This window comes from Strigops habroptila, chromosome 8 (assembly GCF_004027225.2).
Source record: "Strigops habroptila isolate Jane chromosome 8, bStrHab1.2.pri, whole genome shotgun sequence".
Classification (NCBI taxonomy): Eukaryota; Metazoa; Chordata; class Aves; order Psittaciformes; family Psittacidae; genus Strigops; species Strigops habroptila.
The window spans coordinates 4,143,191-4,166,111 of NC_044284.2; the positions used below are offsets into that span (position 1 = coordinate 4,143,191).

The following is a 22,921-nucleotide window of genomic DNA, read 5'->3' on the forward strand; positions in this document are numbered from 1 at the left end:
GTGGTGCAGAGTTATCACGAGTAGGGTTTTGAGAGTGGAAAAAGAGAGGGTGCAGGGCTGCTTCGCAAGGATAGCATTGGAGTTAGGCTCCAATTAGGTTTGTAAAAAGAGATGGCTTGACCTTTGTAATAAACCAACCACTTGCCTTGGCACGGAATATGGAAGAGGAAGGCTTTTTTCTCTTTAATTTGTGTTAAAAGGATTGAAAGTGGGCAATGTGGGGACGATGAAGAAACCCTAGCTGCAGGGAAGGATATGCAATGTTGTTTGTTAAACCAGACCTCCCTGAATGCTTGCTTACTCCAGTAAAACCTCCTTGGGTGAATGTCATGTGCAGGATTGACTGGGTGTTCACCTGCTGGGTGGTGGAGAGAGGACAACAGGCAAGCTCTTGAGAGGTGCTGGGAAGAAGTGGATGATTTCATGGCTTCAAGTAGATAAAACTTGCTCTGGTGGCAGTAAGGGCAGTGGAATTTGACAAGAAGTGGGAGGGGAGAAGGATATGTGTGACTAGGGTGATCCTTCACGTTGTGGAAGGAAGAAGCAGGGTCTGGAATTTGTAGTCCTGACATTTTTGGATGTGTGAAGTAAGCCAAAGGAAGCTGGTGGGTGTTGAGACATGACTGATTTGCTCCAGTTTGTAGAGTAGGTGTGGACAGAAAGACAGCAAGAAATCACTGAGCTCTGTTTTAACATGAGAGACAAAAAATTGTGCAACTGCAGTGGTCAGAGGGAAATGTCCCAAGGCACCCTGGCCTTACTCTAGGTCCTGACAGTGTATTCAGTTCACAGCTCCAGAACTGCTGCTCTGGATTCCTGCCATTGGAAGGAAACCTCCTAACGTAGAGAAGGCCCTAACCAGAAATAGTTGCAGTTACATTTGCTTTTCCTGTGGGATCAGTGCAGAAGCCCTGGACGGGTGAGAGAGGAGTCAGAGATGACCTGTTTCCTCCAGAATTTAGTTCTTCCTACTCACAGACTTGCCTGCAGAGAAGGACTTGTGGGGTGAGCAATGATGCTGAAAGGGGATTCTATGCGGGTGGATCTGGCTGTTGAAACTTGCCCCAAGGAGCAGGGCTCACCTCCTATGCTTGCTCCAGAGCCTGTAAAGCAAGAGTTAGCATACCCAAAGCGTGTGGCTAGGCAATGCTTTTGCATTAAACCTTGTAAGAGTGTATATCTCCTGCTAATGACTTCACTGCTGAATAGGTGAGAAGTGAGATCGTTTGGGGTGTTTTTCTAGTTCAGCTTAAAAGAAAGGAAGTAATCCCTCTAGGTTTTCAGGCTTGGCTGCGAGAACATTGCTTGTTATGTGGTGTCACATCAGCTGAGGACTCCTCAGACAGTAAGCCTGCTTGGCTTTTCTGACACTTGCCTTCCTCCTAGTCTTGTCACAATCCTTCCATCATTCAGACTGACTTCTCTTGTACGTTTTGGTTATGGGGGGTAACAAAGCCTGTGAAACGTGACTATCCATGAAAAAGAATACTCTGCAGTATTCTTCCTGCTTTTCTAATGGGGTCGTTTTTCATGTGTACATTTGCATTAATAGCAGATGTCTTCTAGTTAATAAGTACAGTGCCCTGTGAAAATAATGGGTTATTAGGGTTGGATGGGTTCCTACAGTGCCCTCAGTGCTGCAGCTTTCACTAGCTAGCTGTGCCTTTGCTTGTGTGCACAGCACAGTTGTTTACATGTTAGGAATATGCTAGAGGCAAGGAGAAAGGAACAGCTTTAATGTGATGCAGCTTAGATGCTCTGTGGGGGAGGCTTCGGAATTGTTCATAACAGGATCAAATGTCGATCAATGTTTCAGGAAGAATAAAGTTACTGTTTATGAGAAAATTGGAGAATAGTAAATTACATGCTTTCCAGCCATCTTAAAGCCATCTATTTCTGATCCTGTCTAGGAAAATGTCCCTCTTGTGTGGTTATTCTGAACCCTAGAGTATCAGTGGTGCCTACTAGAAGCATCTGTCCGGACCACTCCTGTTTGGCTCCAGCAGCTTCTCTGGGATGCCTTTGGTAAAGAAACAAGATGCCAGCTTCTTTTAGCTCTTCTGTGAGAAGCCTGGTGATCATATTGTTGAGGGTGCTGCTGGAGCATTGTGGCTACTACTAAATTTGGGGATCGGGGGATTTACTGGCTCCATAGAGTAAGGAAGCAGTTACTCCAACATCAAGCTGCACGCATGAGAAAATGACTTCTCCCTAATTGCAAGGTATAAAAGCTGGAAGGAGGACAAAGACAGAGGAAACTGCTAGAGAGTACTGGGGAAGAAAACAGCTGAAAACCTCCTCCTCTCCCTCCAGAGCTATTTTTTGTCAGTGACAGAGAACTGTGGGATGAGCAAAGCAGATCTGTATCTGCAGCAGGCCGTGGCTCTGATCTGAAAATGTATCCCCAGGAAAAAACAATGAGAGCTTAGCTCATCCGCAGTCAGGGCACCTCTCTGCTGGATCTGAACCTGCCATTCCTGTTCCAGGCTGCTTTGTGTTGTATTCAGGTGATGCTTGAAATCTTACAACAGGGGACTATCACGTTTTGTGTTAGATTGTGCCCTGTGTCAGCAGGCTGGGGTTTGGGAAGAGCTTGCGGAGAAATCGTAGGGACAGGGAGGGAGGGAATGGAGAGGAGTCTTGGAAAACGCTGTCAGAATAAGAGGCTTTTCAACCTTAAGGCTTTGGTGCTTGTTGAAAATCCTTCTCTAAAACAAACCCGGCAAGTACACAGCCCTGAATTTATTTACCAGGATTCAAGCTTTTCTGATTGTGTGGCTTCTTGCATTCTTCTTGGGATGGTTTGGTGCTGAACCAGCATCCTGATTTGTTGTGTTGTCTGGGCCTGTCTCCTGAGGGAGTTATTTTGGACAGTTACTCCTGAGTAAATCCTGTGTGTGGTTCTGGAGTTAAGGGCTTGTCTTCGCATGCCGTTGAGAAATTATTGGAGTCAGCTGAAGGTATGACTTTAAAGTGGATTGCTTCAATTGCCCTATGTCTGTGAGGCAGAGTAATTGAGAGTCACTCTGGTTCTGGCAAAGAGCGTCTGAAGAGGGTCTCAAGCAGTTTAATCAATCAATTCTTTAATTTGTATGGGTTTTGTCTCTTAAGGAGTAATCCAAAGGGCCTTAGGCAGACAAAGCCCCAAAGTGGATTATGTTATATAGGAAGGCTGTTCTTAAGGATTTGGGAGGGTTTATGTGGCTGCAGATATATTACTCATCAGGAATAGCACTTGTATTTTAAAGTCACTCTGTACTTTCATCTGAATTTGATATTCGAACAACTCTGCTAACCTTAAGCAGAAGTTACAAGAGGAATGTGAACTGACTTTGGTCTTTGCAGTAGACCTTTGAAACACTGCTGTGGCATCTTAAAGCTGTCATTAACTGTGTGATGACTGAGAAACTTGTAGTTAACATATTTAATCTTTTGCAGTGAGTGGAATGCACTTCTTAGGTGGGTAAAACTGCTGATTCCTAGTGAGATATGTCTAAAGCCGATGGGGGAAGGATGGAAGAAGTTAGAAGAGTATGAGCCCTCCCAGCAAATCTTGGACTTTCAGCCCAAACTGAGATTCTTCCCATACCATACAAAGCTTTTTTTAGGTGTATGTGCATGAAACATAGAATTTGGGTAAAATCTGGGTAGTAGAAAAAGGCTGAATGTTTTAGTATCTGAGGCTTTTGGCAACCTGCATAGTTAATGTTTACCTTGAGCCTGAGAGGAGGGGACAGAGCAATCCAGCACAGGGAGTGTACACTTGAGGCTGAACTGTCTGTGTGACTGGTGGTTTTGAATATTTGCTGCCTAATTTGGGGGGAATTTGTAGAAGGTATGGTTAGGGCTCTGCGTGTTGCTTTTAATGTACTGCTACAGTTCCCATTTTGTTGTTTAAATAAGGAAGAATGACTGAACTACTGTATGTATTTTCCCTTAGTCGTTTTTGGTTGTGCAAATTAAGTCACAGTGGCTTAATATACAGCAAGAATCTGGGTTATTTCCTTTTCAGCTGTTGAATTTAGACTCATCATAAGGAGTTTCTATTCTAACTAAATGCATGCTGGTATGTGCTTCAGGAGCCATGTGGGACTCCTGGTTATGTGGGAAAGTCCATCCTGTGTGTTGAACTGCAGAATTGCATCTGTAGACTACTACCGCCGTGCTTCTAGGATACTTAAAGGATCACTGTGTATAAATAGTTAGCATATTTATTTAAGTAAAGTTGTGAAGCTGGAAAGTTCTGGATGTTTTTCCTACTGTTGTGGCAATTACAAAACCGAATGTGTTTTTCTTGCTGAATATGTAAGTTTTATTGCCCTGTGAAAGATTCTGTCTCGGACTGATTCTGTGCTAAAGCTTGATAAACTGCATGTGCAAATCCAAGTAGAGCATAGGTGCTTCCACCTTGGACAGATAAGGAATGTTGTGTCTACACTTGGAGTGCGTGTGCTTCATACTGCTGAGGAGGAGCCTAAATGTGTTCATTGTCCAGCCTGGTTGACTCACCAAGTTGGTGACTTGGTAAATGCCTTACCTTTACAGAACTTAATATTAGCTCTTTTCTTAAATGCTTTTTGGAGATGGCCAAAATGACTAATCAGCAAACATATGGGTTTGTTTCCTTTTGTTTTGTTGCTTCTGAGGTGCTGAACATGCTCTTGGCCTCACGGGAAGGTGCTGAGTGTCTTGGAAATTCATCCCATTGCAGGTCAGCTCTCGTTTCAGCTCTTCAGCTGAGACAGCTACTGTGGACTTTGGTATCACACAACTGGAAGTCGGTGGTTGCCATGGGACTATTGATTGTGACCCAGTTACGTACAGGATGGACAAACAGAGAACAGCCCCAAAGAAAATCATACTTGATGCTTCCAAAGAGCATATTTGTTGTCCAAGAGAACTCGGTGTTACTGTAGGAAGAAAAATGTGAATGGAAAACAGAGGTACCTTGAAGATACTAAATAGCCCCAAAGCTGAAATTCTGGTTTAAAGAAAAGAGACAACAACTACACTAACAGCCCTCTGGCTTCAGGACACATCTAGACATTTCAAAGCAAAATACAGTAATTAAGGGACAGTGGATCCATGAGAATTAGCACACATGAAGTTAAGAAGTAAGTTAGAAAATATGCAGAGTTAATTCACTACAGCTGAAGTATGTTAGGAAACAAAGAGATCCAGTTACTAGATGGAGATAATAAAGTAGCTCATGCAAGAAAAGTAGAAATATTTGTTAATACTTTTCGACGTTTGGGAAGGTGCAGAATGTGATACCATGAATGCCATTCCAACAGAGAATTAAATCCATCTTAATGAATAAAGGTTTATTACCTTCTAGGGCTAGACATGTGTAAATCAGCAGGGTTCGGACTGGGTTGTTTTAAAGAGCTTGCTGAAAAGTCTGCAATCAGAATACTGGACAAGTTAATGCAATATTCAATTGATAAAACATTAGACAGACTAATACCAGTCTTGATATGTGTCTTAGCAAATGTGGTGACATGCTGGAAGTTTTACTTGAGCAAAGGACCTGCATGAGATGTAGTAAAGCTGTGTCTTCAAATGGCATCTGATGCAGGGGCAGGGAGACAGTCCAACCTTTGCAGACCCCTGCTACTACCTATCTCCTTCCAAGTGCTGCCTATAGTTCCCTTTGTTGGCAAGAGCAGAGGCAGTCAGTTAGGACTTCGACAATACCCCTTTGGGCCTCATGTACTGACATGTAAGTGCTATGTGGTATTGCAAAAGTAAACGCATTAAGAACTGACTAACTGATATTTAAGAGTTAGTCACTGATGGTGAATCATTATCAAATGGGAATGCTTCTAGAAATCTGCTTTAAGGATTGAGGTGAGGCCGGATTCCATTGGACCTTTTCATCAAGTACCTGGAGACAAGGACAGGATCTGTGCTGATACAGGTGGCAGGCCATATCATGCTAGGCAGCGTGGCAAGCAGGGATAAGGCAGCTTGTGCAGGGATATCTGGGTATCCTGGTGAGCTGGTATCAACCCAGAGTGTATTTTAATCCAGGCTGATGCAAGATCATGGCACCTGCAGGCATTGTACTTAAATGTAGTGACAGAATTGGGGAAAAGACTGTTTGGGGGTACAGTGAGGAATCAACTGGACTCTTCTCGCATAGGACAGCAAAGGTGTGTAAGTCTGGGTGTGTAAGTAGGAAGTTAATAGGCAAAAGAAAGTGAATTGTGTATAATTCCGAGGTCATGAGCTCATTGAAAAGGGGGTTCAGAAAAGAGTCAGAGGAGATATCTGAAGGCAGGGTGGTGTTCAGGTACCGCAAAGGAGAGCCTGAAAAGCTCATTCTGTTGCTGAGCCTGTTGTTTGTTGATAGATAAATGATGTGACTTGGTAATTGGTGGGAAGCACCTTCTGAGGGAGAGCATGCTGGAGGCAATGGGGCTGACAGAAACAGGCTTAACACTGCACTGATGGCTGGGAGCTGAAATCACGCAATTGGCAATAAGATGTTCATTTGTAATGGTGGGAGAGTGTAAGTGCTGGGACAAATAACTGGCAAAGGAAAAGTGGTGGATTCCACACAAGATGTTCCCAGGGCTGAAAGCTGTTCTGAAAGTGTTATGTTAGGCAAAGGAAGGTTTGGTTTATAGTTATATGTGGTCCTCTGGGCTGAATACAAGAATAATTGAGAAGAGTGGTCTGTGGTGTCCCTCTGGCTTCAGTAAATCATAGATGGGACTATACAAACCTGCAGAACAAAGTGTTCCTCAGGTGCTGAGTGACTGAGCACTCGCTGGCCTCTCTGACAGAAAGTCTATATTGCGTGTACATGTATACATACATTCATATGAGGTATATACATGGGTGGTGTGAGATATGTAGTTCCTCTCTTACGTATTTCAAGAGCAACAGGAGAAATTGGAGTCACAAGTGGCTGCCAAGAGTTTCCTAAACATGCATGGTCTCAAACCGGGAAACATGGGTGCGTTTCCACTCGGCTCATGCTAGGAAGTGATTCCTTCCTGCAGGGTGGATTAGCTTGTCTGAACTCTGCTCTTCTCTCTCTGGAACTGATCTTTCTTCCTTCTAACCAGTTTTGGAGTCTTTGTGCTGCTTTTCTCTTGCAAAGTAGTAGCTCAAATCTTTCTGTTCCTCCTCTTGATGGAGCATCTAAGGAAATGTCAAGAGTGGAATGGAGTAAGTGCAGCAGGAGGCTCATAAGCAGTGAGTTTATAAGCATCACTTTTGGAGGGTGTTCTTTTTATAGTGGACAGTTAACCTCTGGAACTCACTGCTGCGTGATACCGTTGTGGGTAAGAATTAATGTGATTCTAGGATGTATTAGGCACCCAGGGAATCAGAGTAGCTCTGTAAAAGTCTATAAAACCTCTTGTTGTAGGGTTTAAAAACATTTTGTAGCAATGGGGTCTAACACGGTGGGCAGATCGTTCTATAATTGTTTACTAGGAAACTTCTTTTGCTGTAACATCTGTTTCTAGCTACTTTCAACAACAGGAACTGGTGATTCAGAGATCTGTTTCTATATTTAATGTGAGAAGGAGCGTAGTGCCGGCTGAAGGAACACTGAGGGGGTTGTGTACGAAGGGGAGGTGGTGATAAAGGGAGAACGCACCCTGCATGCTAAAATGTGCCATTGTGCCTCTGACTGCAGGGCATACGTGCTGATCTACAAACAGAATAAACACGGATCAGTAACAAACTGGTTTTGAGCATTCAGCTTCTCAGTGTTCGTACTTGAGTGGTTTCTCTCCTTGAATTGATCCGCAGAGAAAATGTATGGTCTTTATCTGAGCGTTGATGTCGTCAGAAGTGGGGAGAGGAATGGAATGGAGCAAGGAGATGGAAGATGTGGGAGGAAGAAAGCCTCGCTGTGTGTTTTATCAAGCAAAAGTCTCTAATTTCCTTTATTAACTACCTCCTGACACTTGTTTTGGAGAAAGCTTCTCTCTGTTCTTAAATTGAGAGTTACAAATGTTTCAATTTCCATTACTTTTTCTTTTCCCTGTTTAACTCCCAAGGTTACATGTAGGAGCACACAGACACATCCACAACTTCGTGTGTGTGTGACAATAGCATCTGGTGGATAGTAATGGACGGAGGAGGAGGTATAAGTACAGGCATGACTGTGAGGGTTGTTTCACTGCTGCTTCCCTTTCCTGGTCTCCAAGCACTGGGATAGCTGCTCACCTTACTGACGGTGTCTACTTGAGTAGATGCTCCTGAGATGTCCCTTGAAGAGCAGAGAGTTCTTTTGTGCTTGTCACTGTTTGTGTCCACACAAAAACACATGTATGTATGCAAGGAAAACCAGTCAGCTCCTGCATGTGTCTTGTGACCCGTGTCTTTGTGCTGTCCAAGAGTTTTGGTGGAAAGGAATCTGCAGAATTGCAAAGAGAGGGAGAGAAGTCTTAAAACAAGAGCATCACAATGTAATGCAGTAGAAGTTATATAAATTGAGCAAATGCAAAAGATCAAGCGTTTTAGCATCTCTGTCCTTGTAGGTGGGAATGGTTATCTTGCGGTCAAGCCATTCATGGCCCGAAGATGGGACCAGTGAATGGACTTCCTTTGGAGCTCTGAGCAAGGATAAAAGTAACAGCTCGGTTGTACCTCCCTGGGCTGCCTGTCTAGCTTAATACAGCTCTAATCTGACAAAGCATCAAGTAGGGATACTGGGAACAGAGGAAAACACAGTGTTAAAATCATAGGTGCTGTGGATTAGCTCTTAAGAACTGCATTGTGAAGCAATGTTGATAAGTGTGTTATTTCGTGGCTCTTGTCTGAATGCCATATTTTCACCTGCGTGCAGTCATTCCAACACAAGTTAAATACTTCGTTGTAGAAAAAGCCTAAGTGTTTTGCAATGCTGACGGAAACACAGATGATAGATTGCAGCAAAAGACTCCTGTGGAATTTTTTACGAGATGGATTTTATTTGCTCAGTGGGTTTTCAGTAGTTCTTCAGTAGATGCTATTGTATTGCTTGTGTGATGTCTCGCAGTGTCACTGGTCTGATCTGGACTGTGACGACTGAGTAAATTGCATCATTTGCTAACAACTGTGGAAAGATGGCTTGATCTGTAAGACACATTTGTGTTTATATGTGTTTTGTAATGTTAACTGTAAATCGTAAGTATGTTTAGTGAATGCCAAATACGAGCTCTTGGTGTTCTTGCCTGCCCGCAGGAGTTCCAAGAGTCAGAAGGGATCATAGAGGAAAATAAAGCTGCTTTTGTACTTTGTTGGGGTAGGGGGGAAGTAATGAAATAAGTTATGTAGTCTGAGACATCTTGAAAATGGAGACTTTTAAGTGGTCTTTGGGCTTCTACCAAAGAACATGCTGCTGGCATTTTGGTTTTGTGCATTAGAGGATAAAGAAAACACTAGAAATCCCTTGGCTTCCGTCTATAGAGAAATAACTGTGCTTTGCCGCTATGTTTTGGCCGCGTTGGGTTGTGGTAATTTACAGGTTCATACCCTGTGGGTTTTCAGTGACTTAAATTACTAAGAAGAAACAGTTTGTGCTGCGGTGGTTGGTGAGCTGGTGCTACAGTTGGCAGGGGGACCTTGTCTAGGAGAATCAGACCTGTAGTCTCTTGTGGCTTTGACAGTGACGCTGCCTCGGAGGAGGACTGGAGAAGACTATAATAGGTGACATAACCCGGTTGGTTGTTCCTTGCTGACCTTTGCATTGACTATAGAGGTGTAGAGTTCCTAATTAAAAAGCTTAAATGTAAGTCTAACCTGGAAAGTTTGAACATTTCATGTTAATCTGCTTATGCTTTTGCTCGTTGCTAGTAAAGTTTCATTTTGAGTCCGTGTTACAGTGACCGGAGTAGAAGGATCTTTATTCAGATCTCTGTTCAAATTGTAGCTGCTTACAAACAGCAACTCAGAAAGCAAGAAATAATTTTATGTAACTGGGAAATTTCAAGTGTGCCATCATCACACAATTGCGTTTTGTGTTTTATTAACTGAAGGCAGTAAAGATTCCCTAATAAATGAGTCACAATAGCGTTATTGCTTTTATTTATATAACTTGAGGTCTTGCCTAAGCCTGTTGGCCTTTACCTCCATGAGTGTTTTAATTCTTGATGGGGGTTTTGGTTTTGTTTTGAAGCAAGCCACTTACTGGTTACTCACTCGTTTTGTTTTTCTTGTACATATACAGCCAGTTTGTATCTTCTCCCTTTAGGCGTGGAAGTAAAGTTTTATTACAGCTTGCTTCGCTCAACTTGACATAGCAAGTAACAATGAGTATGTCCAGCTTCAGCAAGTAAGTCTATGCAGAGCATTAAGAAGTGTTACTTGCAGATTAACTGTATGTGGAAACCTCAGCTACACTCCTTGAGGAAAAGTTCTAATACAAAGAGAGAAATAATCTTATGTGTGAATTGTACACCCATATGGAAATAGGAAAATTTCCTGCTAACTTATATCTTTAATGATATCTTTGTTAAATCACTTCTCAGAATAGAGTCCCAGATTAAGGAATAATAGCAACACACTACTAACACTTGCAAACTTTTTTAGGATGTCTTTGCTCTGACTTTTGCTGTGGTTGTAGTGTTGCTAATGTAGAAGATAAAAGGAGATTTATTCCTGTTTCTAGCCCACGGCATAGACTTAAAGATTCTTCCTTGTATAACCAGTCAAGCTCAAAACTTCACCTTCCTCAGACACGCTGCTGTGTTATACAGTATGAAATCCTATGCAGTTCAGCTGAATTTTTGGGCTGTAATCTTTTTGAGACAGGATTACATAATGCATAATGCTGTAATGCTTTAATATAGAGTAGGAAATGGAACCTTTTATGCAATATAAATATGAAGTGCTAGCAGAATCTAGCTTTTTGTCCAAAAATCACTTTTTCGTTTATTTGAATATGAAGGAACTTTAACCAAGATCCAGGAGCTCAGCACTGTACAAGGAGCATAGAGCATATAATGCAAGTATTGTGAAGGGTGCCATCTGAGGCATGGCATAATGAGACAGAGAGAGGATGAGTCAGGAGCAGGATTGCCACAATGGTCTGTCACATAAAGAATGTTTTAACCCAAGATGAGCTCTGCCTCTCGTGACAGTAAGCCTTTAGCCCCATTTTGGGACAAGGCTGCAACTTTCCATGGAGCCTAAAGAATGATATTGGCTGGCTCTTCAAACCCCACATAACAGCTATCTCATGCCTGCTTACGTGTAGTGAGCAAGGATCTGACTCTATTTCTGCAAAGGCCTTGTGATCCAGGACCGCTTCACTGTGGATGTGGCTGTGTCCATGTGCAAGAACTTAGAGCTTACAGCAGTAGCACATCGCCTTCCTCCTCAAAGTCACCATTTCGGGTCTGTCCTGCAAGGTCGGTTGATCCCAAGTTTTGTGACGGAGTAGAGAACGGTCTTTTGCTTTGGCTTTCTAAAGCAAGTCTGTTCTAAGGAAACTGAAACCAGCGAAGGATTAAAGGAATGATTTAATTAAGTTTCGTTAATCCAAAGTTGCTCAGTGGTTTTATACCTAAGAGAAAGGGTTTTTACTGTTAGCCTTTGAGGAACTTGAAATGGAGATTAGAATTGCTGTTTAGCCTAAAAGGGAACAAAAGCTATTATGGATTTTTGGGCTTTCATAACTTTTTATTTTAGCAAATGTGCTCGAGGCGTAATTTGGCAGGCAGAATGCTTGGTCAAAGGCAGGCTGTTACAAATCTTTGTAATGAATTAAATGGCTGGTTTCGTTCCTGTTTTGGTCTGGCCACGACAACTCCTGAACTCTTAACTGATGGCTTATGGGAATGTAGTCATATGTATATTATTGCTGTACACCCACATGCACAGGCAGTAATCCAAGTGTGCAGATGAGATAACAGGAACATATAAATAAAGTGGCTGGCTAGTTGTCCTGAGGTTCCTGAGTAGATCCTTGTTAAAATAGTGCCAGTCCAACTCATGAATACATGTGGTGTATCAGAGATTACTCGCATTCAGCTATGACGTGATGCGGGTCACTGTGTGGGCAATTTGTGGCCATCCTTTGTTTTTGTTTTGTTTTGAGTCAACAGTTTGAAACGCAAACTGAGCGCTGCAGTAATCCCTGCTGTGCCCTGGGAACTGCAGGTTGCCTCCAGGCTACCCTGGTCCAAGAGAGGGCTGTTTGCAGACACATAGGACCTGATCACTCTGGAGTATGACAAGGTCTCTGCTTGCCTGTGAGAGAGGAACGCTGTAGTTGTCCTGTCTCCCATCACTACACTGTGTTTTCTGGTGCTGTTACAAGGTAAAAGCAACATTTGCTCCATTGTTCCTGTTTCGTCTCTGTGAGTAAGCAATGCCCCGTCCATCATGTGTGCCCGTAGGAAGACTGCTGGTAAAGGACAGTTTGCCTTAGGACAAGTAGTGCATCTCCACCTTGTCCTGCACAGGACACCAGGGCAGCAAGCGGGGCTGGACTGCACCTCTTTCTGAAAGCCTTGCATGGTGGAGATCCAGGACTCTGAAATCAGGGTGATGTACTTGCACAAGCTCAAACTTTGTTTCCCCTGAAGTTTTTGGCATGCTGTTGGAAGGGCTTAGAAGATGATTTAGCAGGAAAGGACCCTTCTTCTCTCAGGTCAATATGAACCTAGTGCTGCATCCTGAACTCTCCATGCTGGTTACCTGCGCTTGCACAGAACCTCCTGGCGACCTGACCGAGGCCTGCTGGAGGATGTGAACATTACCTGTATTGTAACAGTGGCAACAAGGAAACCTGACTGTTCTGTTTTCCTCCAGTTAAAGGGCACCTCTTATTCCTGTAGCAGCTGAGGAGTGGCATTTGTGCTGCTTTCAGTGATGAGTAACTTGCTAAAGCAAGTTCAAATGGCAAGCGCCAGGGGCAAGGGGAGGCTGCCCTCTGAGTAAGAAAAGCTGCCTCTGGCCCCATTTGGCCATCCAAGCAGATAGCACGTTGGCTGCAGAAGTCAGACAGTGACACGGTACATGACTGCATGTCTCTGAATGTGGATGCCAAAAGTGTTACTGCGACTGCATGGGAAAGGCTGTAGTAATCGTGGTAAGATGGTAAGTGCTGGAGCAGGAGTGGCATCTTGTCCGTGGATGAGATAGAATAAGATGTCTCCTCTCTGTGTTGTTATTTCCTTTTGAGTTGAAGTACATACTCAGAAGGTTTCATTGTCTCTTTTAAACCATATTTGGCTGGAAAGGGAAGCTTCATTGTGTGTTTCACTGGAAAGGTAGGCTTCAAGAGCTGTTACTATTTAGTGCCTTAGTTTTGAGATAGCATCATGCCCGAACCAGTGTGAAGGAGTACGGCTCAGTATATAGGAATGCTGTAACTGTAAATGGATTCATCTGGACGTAATATTAAAGCCTTTTCAAAGATAGCAGTGCGTTAACATGTTAAGTTTGATTGTACTTCTAATCACACTGTGATCCCACTTTTCTTCTGGAAGCCTGATGGGGTTTTGGTGTTTTGCTTTGAATTTTACAGCCACAAACATGCTTGTCATTGCCTAACAAATAATCACTTTGAGATTGTAAGCCTTCAGGGGCAAGGGTTGTCTGGCTGGAGAGAGCCCTCAGTGCAGAGGTTACAATTCCAGCTGGAGCATTTGGGTCAAATAGTAATATAAATTTAGCAATAGTAAATATTTATACTGGGGGCCGTATGGATCCGTTGGTGTTGGTGAATGGCAGCAAGCAACACAACAGAGCCTCGCTGAACCTTTTGGCAGAGCTGGAAGCTTGCTTGTTAGAGCAGGAATGCTGCAGTCACAAGTCTTTTGGGACGTTATTCTTAAGGCAGGGTGTTGAATGGGGTTTTGAGAAAATAAAGCATGAAAAGGAAGGAGGTGATCTGAAGGCATCAGCAAGATTTCAAAACAGCCTCCAAAATATGCATTGTGGCATAATTCCTCTTTATGCTGAAGTACTGAGATTGATGTACACACCCTGACCCAAACAATTAGGAGACTAGATGGACTAAGTAAATAGCTTACCTCTTACAGAAAGCAGCTTAAGTTTAGAAAAGGAAAAAGAAATACAGTTAAACTTCAATAAATCCCTTTCAGGATAAACGCTTCAGCTGCAGGCATTTTTCCTGGCATGAGACCAGTGGAGATTCAGCTATTGGAAGCCTGGCAGGAATGCGGTAACATTAATAAGTCATCCTTCATCTGTTGAGCTTTACCTGAGAAGTCCTCATTGTTACCCATCCAGCAGGATGTCTGAAGCATAGAGGATCTCTTTGCTTGCTAAAGAGCAGGTAGGGTTGGGAACGGGCTGTGTGGTGTGCGGTGTCTGCCCGGGGTGGGGGGACACAGGATGGTGGCAGGGGTGTTGAAGGAGCAGTTGTCTCAAGTGGTTTCTGTGACACGGCTTTACAGCTAGTCCTTGGCTTGGGTGAGGAAGTGTCCTCTTCTCCCTAGGGAGAAAAGAAGCTGCGTGACATTTAAGTAGGAACATAGTTTACTATTGTCCTATAAAGAGGCTGTGTGTTTGAAAACTGAGGGTGCATCCTATTTATTGGGCTATAAACTTGCCCTTTTGTATTTACTTTTTATTTTTATCAAGGCAGCTCTCCATTGGCATCATGGGCAAAAGGAAAGATGGAATTAAAGGATTGGATATGGATATATGGATTTTCCATATCCTGATTCTCAGCTGTGCTTGATGCACCTTCCTACTGCTCTTGCCACAGAAAAGGTCTTGGCAGAAATAGAGGAGCTGTGATGTGCAGGTGTTTATATGTAGCTTCACGTGTTGCTGGGTGCTTTTTGGTGTGTTTTTCTGTGTGTGTTTAATTTGCTTTTGTTGTTTTAACTTTTTAATTTGTGTGACCTTTCCTAGATGGCTTTTAGCTAATGGATATCATGGAAGTGTCACTGCGGGCACTTGAAAATACGGCAGCTTGTATGTGTGCAGATCTTGTATAGGAAACTTGTGTTTAACGTGAAACCCAGTGAGAGTCACTGTGTTTGCTATTCTGTCTAAAGAAATGAACCAGCTCAGGTAGGGAGTAATGGAGCCTGTTCTGTAGTTAAAGGAATTTTGTCTGCTCTTGGCTCTAGATCTCCACGAGGATGCTGTAAATGTTCCAGTGCAAGGTTGCTGGCGTGTCCATTAAAAATACGAAGAAGGAAAGTATTAATTGAAAACAACTTACTTTAGTTACTCAGTAAACCTGCTCCCATTCTGATGGGAATACAGTTTAGAAACTAAGTAAACCTAGACTTTAGTATCCTGAGTTAGAGTGGAGAGGTCATTTTGCCCTTAAGAGAGGTTATATTAAACCCTACAGTAATATGAACTTCGGCAATGTGTTTCTTTTGGTAGGCACTCCTTCCTATTCTTTAGGTGTGTTTAGGGTGTGTAGTTAAAGGTACTAATATATCCTCTAATAAGATTTCTATCTTTACATTCTGTGGCTTAAAATCACTAAACTGGCAGCTCTGTGCCAAGTTCCATTTCTTACCGCTTTTGAAGTTGCCCCAGTTCCAAGTGAATCCAGAACAAGATGAGACAGAGACTGGCAGCGTGTGTGGCTGTGGATCAGGAAGGAGGACTTAGAGGAATTGCATGAGTCGCTGAGTGCCATCTCTACCTGAGATGGAGCTATTTCATATAACAAACTCTGTGGGCATGCAGACTTCCTCATGTAGAAGTGAATTTAAACATCATCTCAGGGTCTAAACCTTTTTTTAACTATTCTGGTTTTCAGATTTTTGTTATATTTTTTCTTGTAATTTTCCTCTTCCAATCCTTTTGATTACTTTTTAATTGAAGTTGTATCACTGGGATATTTTTGTTAGTGATAAAAAGCAGCCTGTAGGGACTAGAGTTACCAGATGTGCTTTTATTTTGGTGCAGCTTGCTTTTGCATCTTGATAAATTCCCAAAGTGCTCTGGTCAGTAGAAGCACCAGATGTTTACTGTGTGTTCCTGTACTTCTGACAGCGGTCATGAAAACACTGCAGAAACATCACTGGCTAAAAGATAAGGGAACAGCAGATTTGGAAATGGCAAAGGGATTAAATGTTTAACACTTGGATGCAAGCAGCTGCTGAGAGTTGCACCATCCAGTAAACTAATTGCATTGTACATGTCTGGCAGCACAGGTTAAATCAGCTGCAGTGACTCACTTGTGTTTGTACTTGAGTAAAAGTGCTTAGTGTTAAGATGGGGGTCTTGCACACACGAGTTGGGCTGTCTATTCAAGAGTGCTGGTGTGGGGATCTTTTGGGAGTTCTCTGAAATGAGATACCGAGTGTCTGCTCACTGATTTTGCTCTAGTCTGGCTAGGTAAAACAGAAGGTGCTGTTGGAAATCTGATCATTCAGCCTTAGAGTCACTGCTTTGGTCCCTGGTGATGTGCTGGGCCAGGTGAAAGAAGGTATTGAATGAATAATGGTGGTTGTAACACCAGTGTAAGGTTTGGAGTGCATGTGCTGGGGTACACTAAGGCGTATTCTTTGCCTTCATCTGCAGTGCCCATGGTACTCTGCTGGAGGGTTTCTGTTCGGGCAGTTGTGCTGTGCAAGACTCATGTTCTTCCCCAGAGAAATTGCCAGTCAAATGCCCGCACATTCATGGACTCTTGCAGACATAAGTTCAGTATCTACCCCGGATGAGGTCTAGCCTCTTTAGTCATCTCTCTTGGTTTCTTGCATGTTGCCTTGCTACATGGCTTGTTTTATAACTGTAAAATCACATGTGGTGGACTGTAATACATGCAGTTTTATAATACTGAGCTCATCACCAGCTACAGAGACCCATGCAGCGGGATGCTGAAGGACCACTCTCCTCTCCACTCTTCTTTCCCTCTCCCCTCTCTTCTCTCCTGCTGTTTATGATCTCCAGTGCTACCAACCTGTGTGAAGTGAGCACGGAGCATCATTGCTGAACATTCAGCGTAGGATCTCTTGGAGCTTTTCAAGGTCAAAAGCTGACAAATTATGTTCTGAAAGAAACTGAGTGCCTGGGGATAAATGTGAATAAAAGCTGATGCTTGTACTTTTGGCCAAAGCAGCCTTCTTGTAAGAGCATGGCTCAGCAGTACTGCACTTGCTCATTTTCTGTACTGTGTGGGCTCAGAACTTGCGTGTGGTGAACACAGAGTTAATGGTGGTGTTAATCTTTGAGTGCTTTGGGGAGCTGGTCAGAAGTACAACATTGGGCTCCTGTTTTGAAAGTCATCCTGAGACAGACCTCTCTGGTCCCTTACAGCAAGGCAAGAATGAGGTATGGCTTGAGAGTTTATTGTTAGGGAAATTACGGTCACTAATGCTGCTTTTCACATATCACATTGATTCCAAAACCATCTGCGTAGGAGTGGCGGATAGCACTAGACCTTCAAAGAGCCGGTAAACAAGGAAGAATCAGTGTAAACACTTAAATAGCAGCATCCCAAAGTGGGTTAGAGCGTTTGTTACACAACCTGGAAAAGCCCAGCTTGGAAGGGAGGAATTTTTGAAAATAAAATAATACTAATAAAAATAGATTTTAATTTTTGCAAATGGATTCTAATCTGACATTGATTATAGAAATCAAGATTCATATTTCGATCTCTAACTTACAGAAGCCTAATATTTCTGTATGCAGTCTGGGAGAAATGAGATCCTGATACTTCTTTGTTTACCCAATTACATTCAGTCAGATTAATGTTGTTCATCAAGATGATTCCTGAGTTGGGGAATTGATTTACAGTCTCTATCAGAGATTATCAGAGATTATCAGAGGTTATATATTCCCTTTAAGGGGAAGGTCAAAATTACAGCTGTGCAATTGGGCAGTGGGATGGATGAACTGGGGAGATTGGTTACTTGTGGGGGTTTTAGTTTGGAGGTTGGTTTTTGTTTGGTTTTGGTTTTGTTTCCTAAATAATGAATATGTGAGTGGTGTTAATGAACCCTCCTTAATCGTGTAAGTGTGATATCAAATAATAGCATCATAGTTTTCCATATATATTTATATAATGGTATTTAATTAAAATGAAAACCTATCGTGGAACCGTTGTCCCCTAGTTGAAATGTTTTTCTCTATAGGAAATCTCCTTTCAGCTTTGCGTTTGTTGCTTTCTCCTTATTTAGTTACACTCATCCATTACACTCGCTGCACCACCTCTAAAACACTCCCTTCAGGGTGTCATGCAATTAATTTAAAGTCAAATCATGCAGATAAATATCCCATCCCATAGGAATTTGCTTAGCCTGGCATATTAAATAGGCCAAACAAATAACAATTTGCTCAGTCAAGGGGGAGCCAGGCAAAATTAAACCAACCCAGATCTTGCAGATTGATCTAAGACTGGTAGATTTGGTCGCTGTCAAATGTTCGGAGAATAGTGAGTGGGAATTGTCATGCAGGTTCTTAGGTTAAATCTGGCTTGGATCCTCCTAGAAAAAAGCACTAATCGGGACGTATCTGATTCCGTAAGCTGTACTTAGTACACGTGGTCCTTGTGTTCTGGTGGTAGTTAATGTTCTGCAGTACCTTCTGCTGCTGAAGAAGTAGCAAAACATTTCGTATAGTAGAGAAACACTATAAAAACATCTATGTTGTATCTTGCTGTGGAATGTTTTCCTGGGCTTTTCAGGCTCTCAGTGCATGGTCTGCTGCTTCCCAACAGCTAACCAGAGGCAGTGCCTCAGCCAACACACTAGGAGCTGCAATCTGGGCTAGGAATAATGGTCATATTCCCAGCTACGTTAGCAGGGACAATTTCCCTCTATTTCTAGACCCGAAGCCTACTGGTGTTCTGGTTAAACTGCCTTCAGTTTGTTTTTAAACTTAATCTCAGAAACTGAATAATCAATGCAGGCGATGAATGTGTCTGCTCAGAATGCATAAATCCGTTCATAGGCTCTCCTCTGAATGTCTTTATGCATTATTTCACAAGGGCTCTGGGGCTCCTTACATGTGCTTCTGTGGGGAAGAAAAGAAAAGGGATGGTGCCAACTCTTTGATCTTTGCAGATTGTCTGTGGAACAATTGATGTTTGCAGCATCCTGGCTAAGAGGAATCTCATAATCCGTTCTTATCACATTAAGGTCTAATTGTCTGCCTTAATAGGGATGGTGCAGAAGCAGAAAAACAAAGGAAGTCGAAATGGTTGGTGGAAAGAAGAGAGTAAACTATACAGTGGAAATAAACTTAAACCTATGGTCACTTGATCAAAAGCAAGCTAGCAAAGCCTTTTAGTTATGGGAAAACTTTTTTCCTCCTTACTTTCCTGTGGGAAGGGAGAAAACCATTTTGTTCATGGCGACACTTTTTCTTTTCAACTAGAAATGTTTTCTTTATTATTAGGAAATTCTTGACCAGTTGTGGTGACAAGGCTAATTCAAGAATCTTTTTGTTTCCTGGAACAAAGTGGGCTTGTTCCGAGTCTTGGGAACCTGCAAGTGAAATGAGAGGTTCGTGTGCTACAGTTAGGGTTTTATTTGTTTGTTCTAACTTCAGATTTGCTTTAAGTTGAAATATGCTTTTAAAACAGGAGGGGCAGTGAGTTACAGGGGCAGACATGTTTTATCAGTAAGTACAGGAAGAAGTGGGATGTAAATAAACATTAGTGACATACCAATCTGCTGCTTCCTTTTCCTCTAACTTCTGTATTTAAGCTAGTTTCTTAGGAAATAACCCCAGTATGTCCACTGTGTATTTCAGCATTTATAGCCTGAAATATGTCAGGAAAATTCAGTAGGTTAATCACATTCTGAGCTCTTCCTCTTATAGCTTTTCTTTAAGACTAATGAAAGGATTACATTTGGCTAAGCGTGACTTATGAAACTGGTTGTTAACCTTTGATTTAAGGTGGGTCTGTAACTTAGAACAATTGTATTGTCAATGTCAGTGTTTTCTTTTTAGATTCTGTTTTCACTGTAACTTACATAAGTGCGAAATAAAGTGGTTTTAGTTCTAGAGCTCCATATCAAACAGCAATGAAAAGGGAGTTAGTATTACGCTGCTTTCAGAATGTCAAGCTTTTCTACCCAAAATCGTAGCAAGAAGCAGTTGTGCTTAGAACAGTTTATTTGTTTAGGTTAAAGAATTATCTGTTTCTTTTCCCCAGAAGACAGACTGCACCCAATAGACAGCGGGAGGTAATGGATGCAGCTGGGAGAGGTTCACGTTACCCTACAGCATCATCCAAGTTACAGAACTGGAGACAAAGAGTTTTGGGGGGAAAAGCCCAAAAGGTCATACTGCAACAGGCTTGAATTAAAATCTGTGCTTATGAAAACTAAACTAAAATACGCTGGTTTAAAAAGGAGACTGCGTCCTGAAATTCCATATTGGGAATTAAAAATCACTTCAAGAACCACAGTTTTGTAGTTTGGGTCTAGAGCTCCGTGTGTCAAAACCCCATGTTCTAGAGAGCCTCATGAAGGTCCTTTCGGTGTCTTGTAAGCCCTGAAAAGGGCTGAATGGTATGTATGTTTTCGCCATGAAAAATCAGACATTCTTCTTATTTTTTCCCTCTTTATTCCTTTTCCTTACCACTGTCATCACTGCAGCTTATCAGGAAGTCCCAGCCCCAATCTGGCACCCTTAAAAAGAGTTGAATATTGGCAGTGAAAGCACAATCTACCTACTCCAAGGAATAGTCTGGACAGTCGGCTTTAAAAACAGGTTTTAAAAGCTTTAAGTAGCTTAAATTTAACCGTGGAATAAAGAAAACCCAACCCCACTACAGTGCTGTTGTTCTGAGTAATCCTTAATAATTTGATTTCTAAGCATGGGCAAAAATAGGTTAACTTCTATGGTTATTAGTTTAGTAAAATTAAACACCAATACGTGTAATGATGGATTTAAGACACGAAATACCACATTTATTTGCAGTCAGTCAGAATGTCTTATGCCGTGTGTAGGTTTACATTCTTTCATTTGTTTTTTAAGACTCAGAGCATTTAAATGTTTTAGACATGTGAGGACAGAAACCTGTTCTCAGCTCCTGGAATTGATTTTCACTCGCTAGAAAAAAAAGTCTGCCTCTCTTTTATGAGACACAGTGTTAGTAATACCACAGAGGGGTTTTTGTGTTTTGTAACTGCTAATCTCTGCCAAAACAGCAGCTCTTCTGTGAGTATCAGTAACTTGAAAGAAAAGACATGTTTAGAGCATTGAATGTGGTACTTCTCGGTGTAAAGCTCCTGTTACACCACCCTGCCTACAGCCTCACAAAGAGGATTACATGGGCTCTGTTGTGCCTCCTAACCTCTTTGAAATCATTCTCTGTGTGTGCAAGGCGAGGTCTAGTAGCGGTGATTTTTAGCTTTAGCTTTTTTACTGTTCTTTCTAAGCCTCTACCTGGAAACCACTTTGTGCTCTCTTGTTTCTTTTCCATTATTTCAGGTGCTTAGAGCAGCGCTTGGGTTTCGGTGCTTTCTCCATGTGTTCTCATGGCAGAAGCAAAAAAAGCCCCATCACCTTCACACTGTGAAAGGAATTCTGCAGGTTGTGCCCCAAACCACAATGAAGTAACTTCCCATGTGATTAGCTAGTGAAAGTTGAGGGAAAGGCTGGCCCCAGAGGAACAAGCAGTAGCAGCTACCCATCTCTGTCACAGCAGTCATCTCGTTCCTCCTTCCCATCCATGCAGGAAAAACTTCCACCTCTGCTGCTGTTACAGAATCACAGAATGGTTCGGGTTGGAAAGGACCTTAAGACCATCCAGTTCCAATCCCCTGCTATGGGCAGGGGTTGTGTGGTTTTCCTGCCCTTGGGCAAGTGGCAGTTGTGCCTCAGGAGTAAGGAGGGTCCTTTTCTAACTATCCGCATTAGTACAAATGACTAATGCTATTCTTCTGCACATGGATGTTATTTAAATGTCAGTTCTAGGGCAAGCAGTCACGCTGTGACTCAGTCTAGGTAAGCACCGGGACACATTAAAGAACATGGGAGTTTGTAGCTGCCTTGGAGTAAAGCTTTGGTAGCTGTGGGGTGTGTTACCTGCTCTGTGTCTGTCAGCACCTCCGGTAGCAACTACAGCCCCGGGGTGGTGTGTGGGGAAAGGCTCGGGAGCCGTGCTGCTGAGAGGCAGCTCTTGTGGAGCTGGGAGTGCTGCGAGACCCCGACAGCTTTTGTGACTGATGAGGGAGGAGGATTTGGCTTTCATTGGAAAATAGAGAGAGATGGAAGTTCCTTCTGCCCGTTCCCTGAGGAGCTGAGCCTGAACTTTCACGTTTTGGCAGCTCTGCCCAAAGTACCGGTTGAGATGAGTGCTGCAGTGAGATAAACCCTCTGTCTCTGGTTGCCTTCCCCAAATCCCGGGCTAGGTATGCAGTATCTCCCAGTAAATGCTGCTGGGGGGAGCAGGGGAGGCTGGGGCTGGATCCCTCCCTGTGGTGGAGGAGATGCTTTCATCCTGAGCTCCATGCTGGGCTCTCCAGTGGTGACCGCTGGCCTTTCCTGCACACCAGCACCATGGGAGCTGGTGCAGGGCAGGGGAGAGGCTGATGTGTGCCTTGGACCATATGGGCAATGGCTGATACTTGAGTTCTGCATGGAGAAATGTCTGATATCTTCAGAGAAAATAGGCTAGAAAGAATCTAACTATCATGTTGTGTATTCCTTCCCTGTGACACTGTCCTTTAGGGTTTGTAAGGTGCTGGTCTGCACCTATTGGTATGCTGCATGGATCTGATGCATCTTTATACATCCTGCTTTCATCTCCTGGTGCTCTGCTAAGCTGGTCTTCTCCCAACCAAAGGGAGCCAGGCTCTGTGTGAATCATGTACATCCTGTCTCCTTCCCCGCTCCGTGTGTACACACAAGCTGCGTATTTTACTTTAGAAATGGCAAATTTGGGTCACAAGTTCAGCAGTTAAATGATGATTTTTACCACATCCTGCTCGCACAGGAAGCTTCTTTTTTATAAAGCTGATAAGTCGAGTCCTCTAGATTTTGTCAAAACAAAAAGCAAATGAAGCTA

General features: G+C 42.8%; 1 protein-coding gene across 4 annotated transcripts in view; it reads left to right on the forward strand.

The window, feature by feature from the left end:
- LRRC8D (leucine rich repeat containing 8 VRAC subunit D) overlaps positions 1 to 22,921 on the forward strand; it is a 50,465-nt gene that overhangs the window by 21,766 nt on the left and 5,778 nt on the right. Inside the window, exon 1 of one of the 4 annotated variants that reach the window (XM_030493792.1) lies at positions 12,374 to 14,254. The exons of the other annotated variants lie outside the window; for them this stretch is intronic. The gene's annotated coding sequence lies outside the window, so the exon portion shown is untranslated. Of the gene's footprint in view, positions 1 to 12,373; positions 14,255 to 22,921 lie in introns of those variants that run through there. 4 annotated transcript variants of the gene reach the window in all.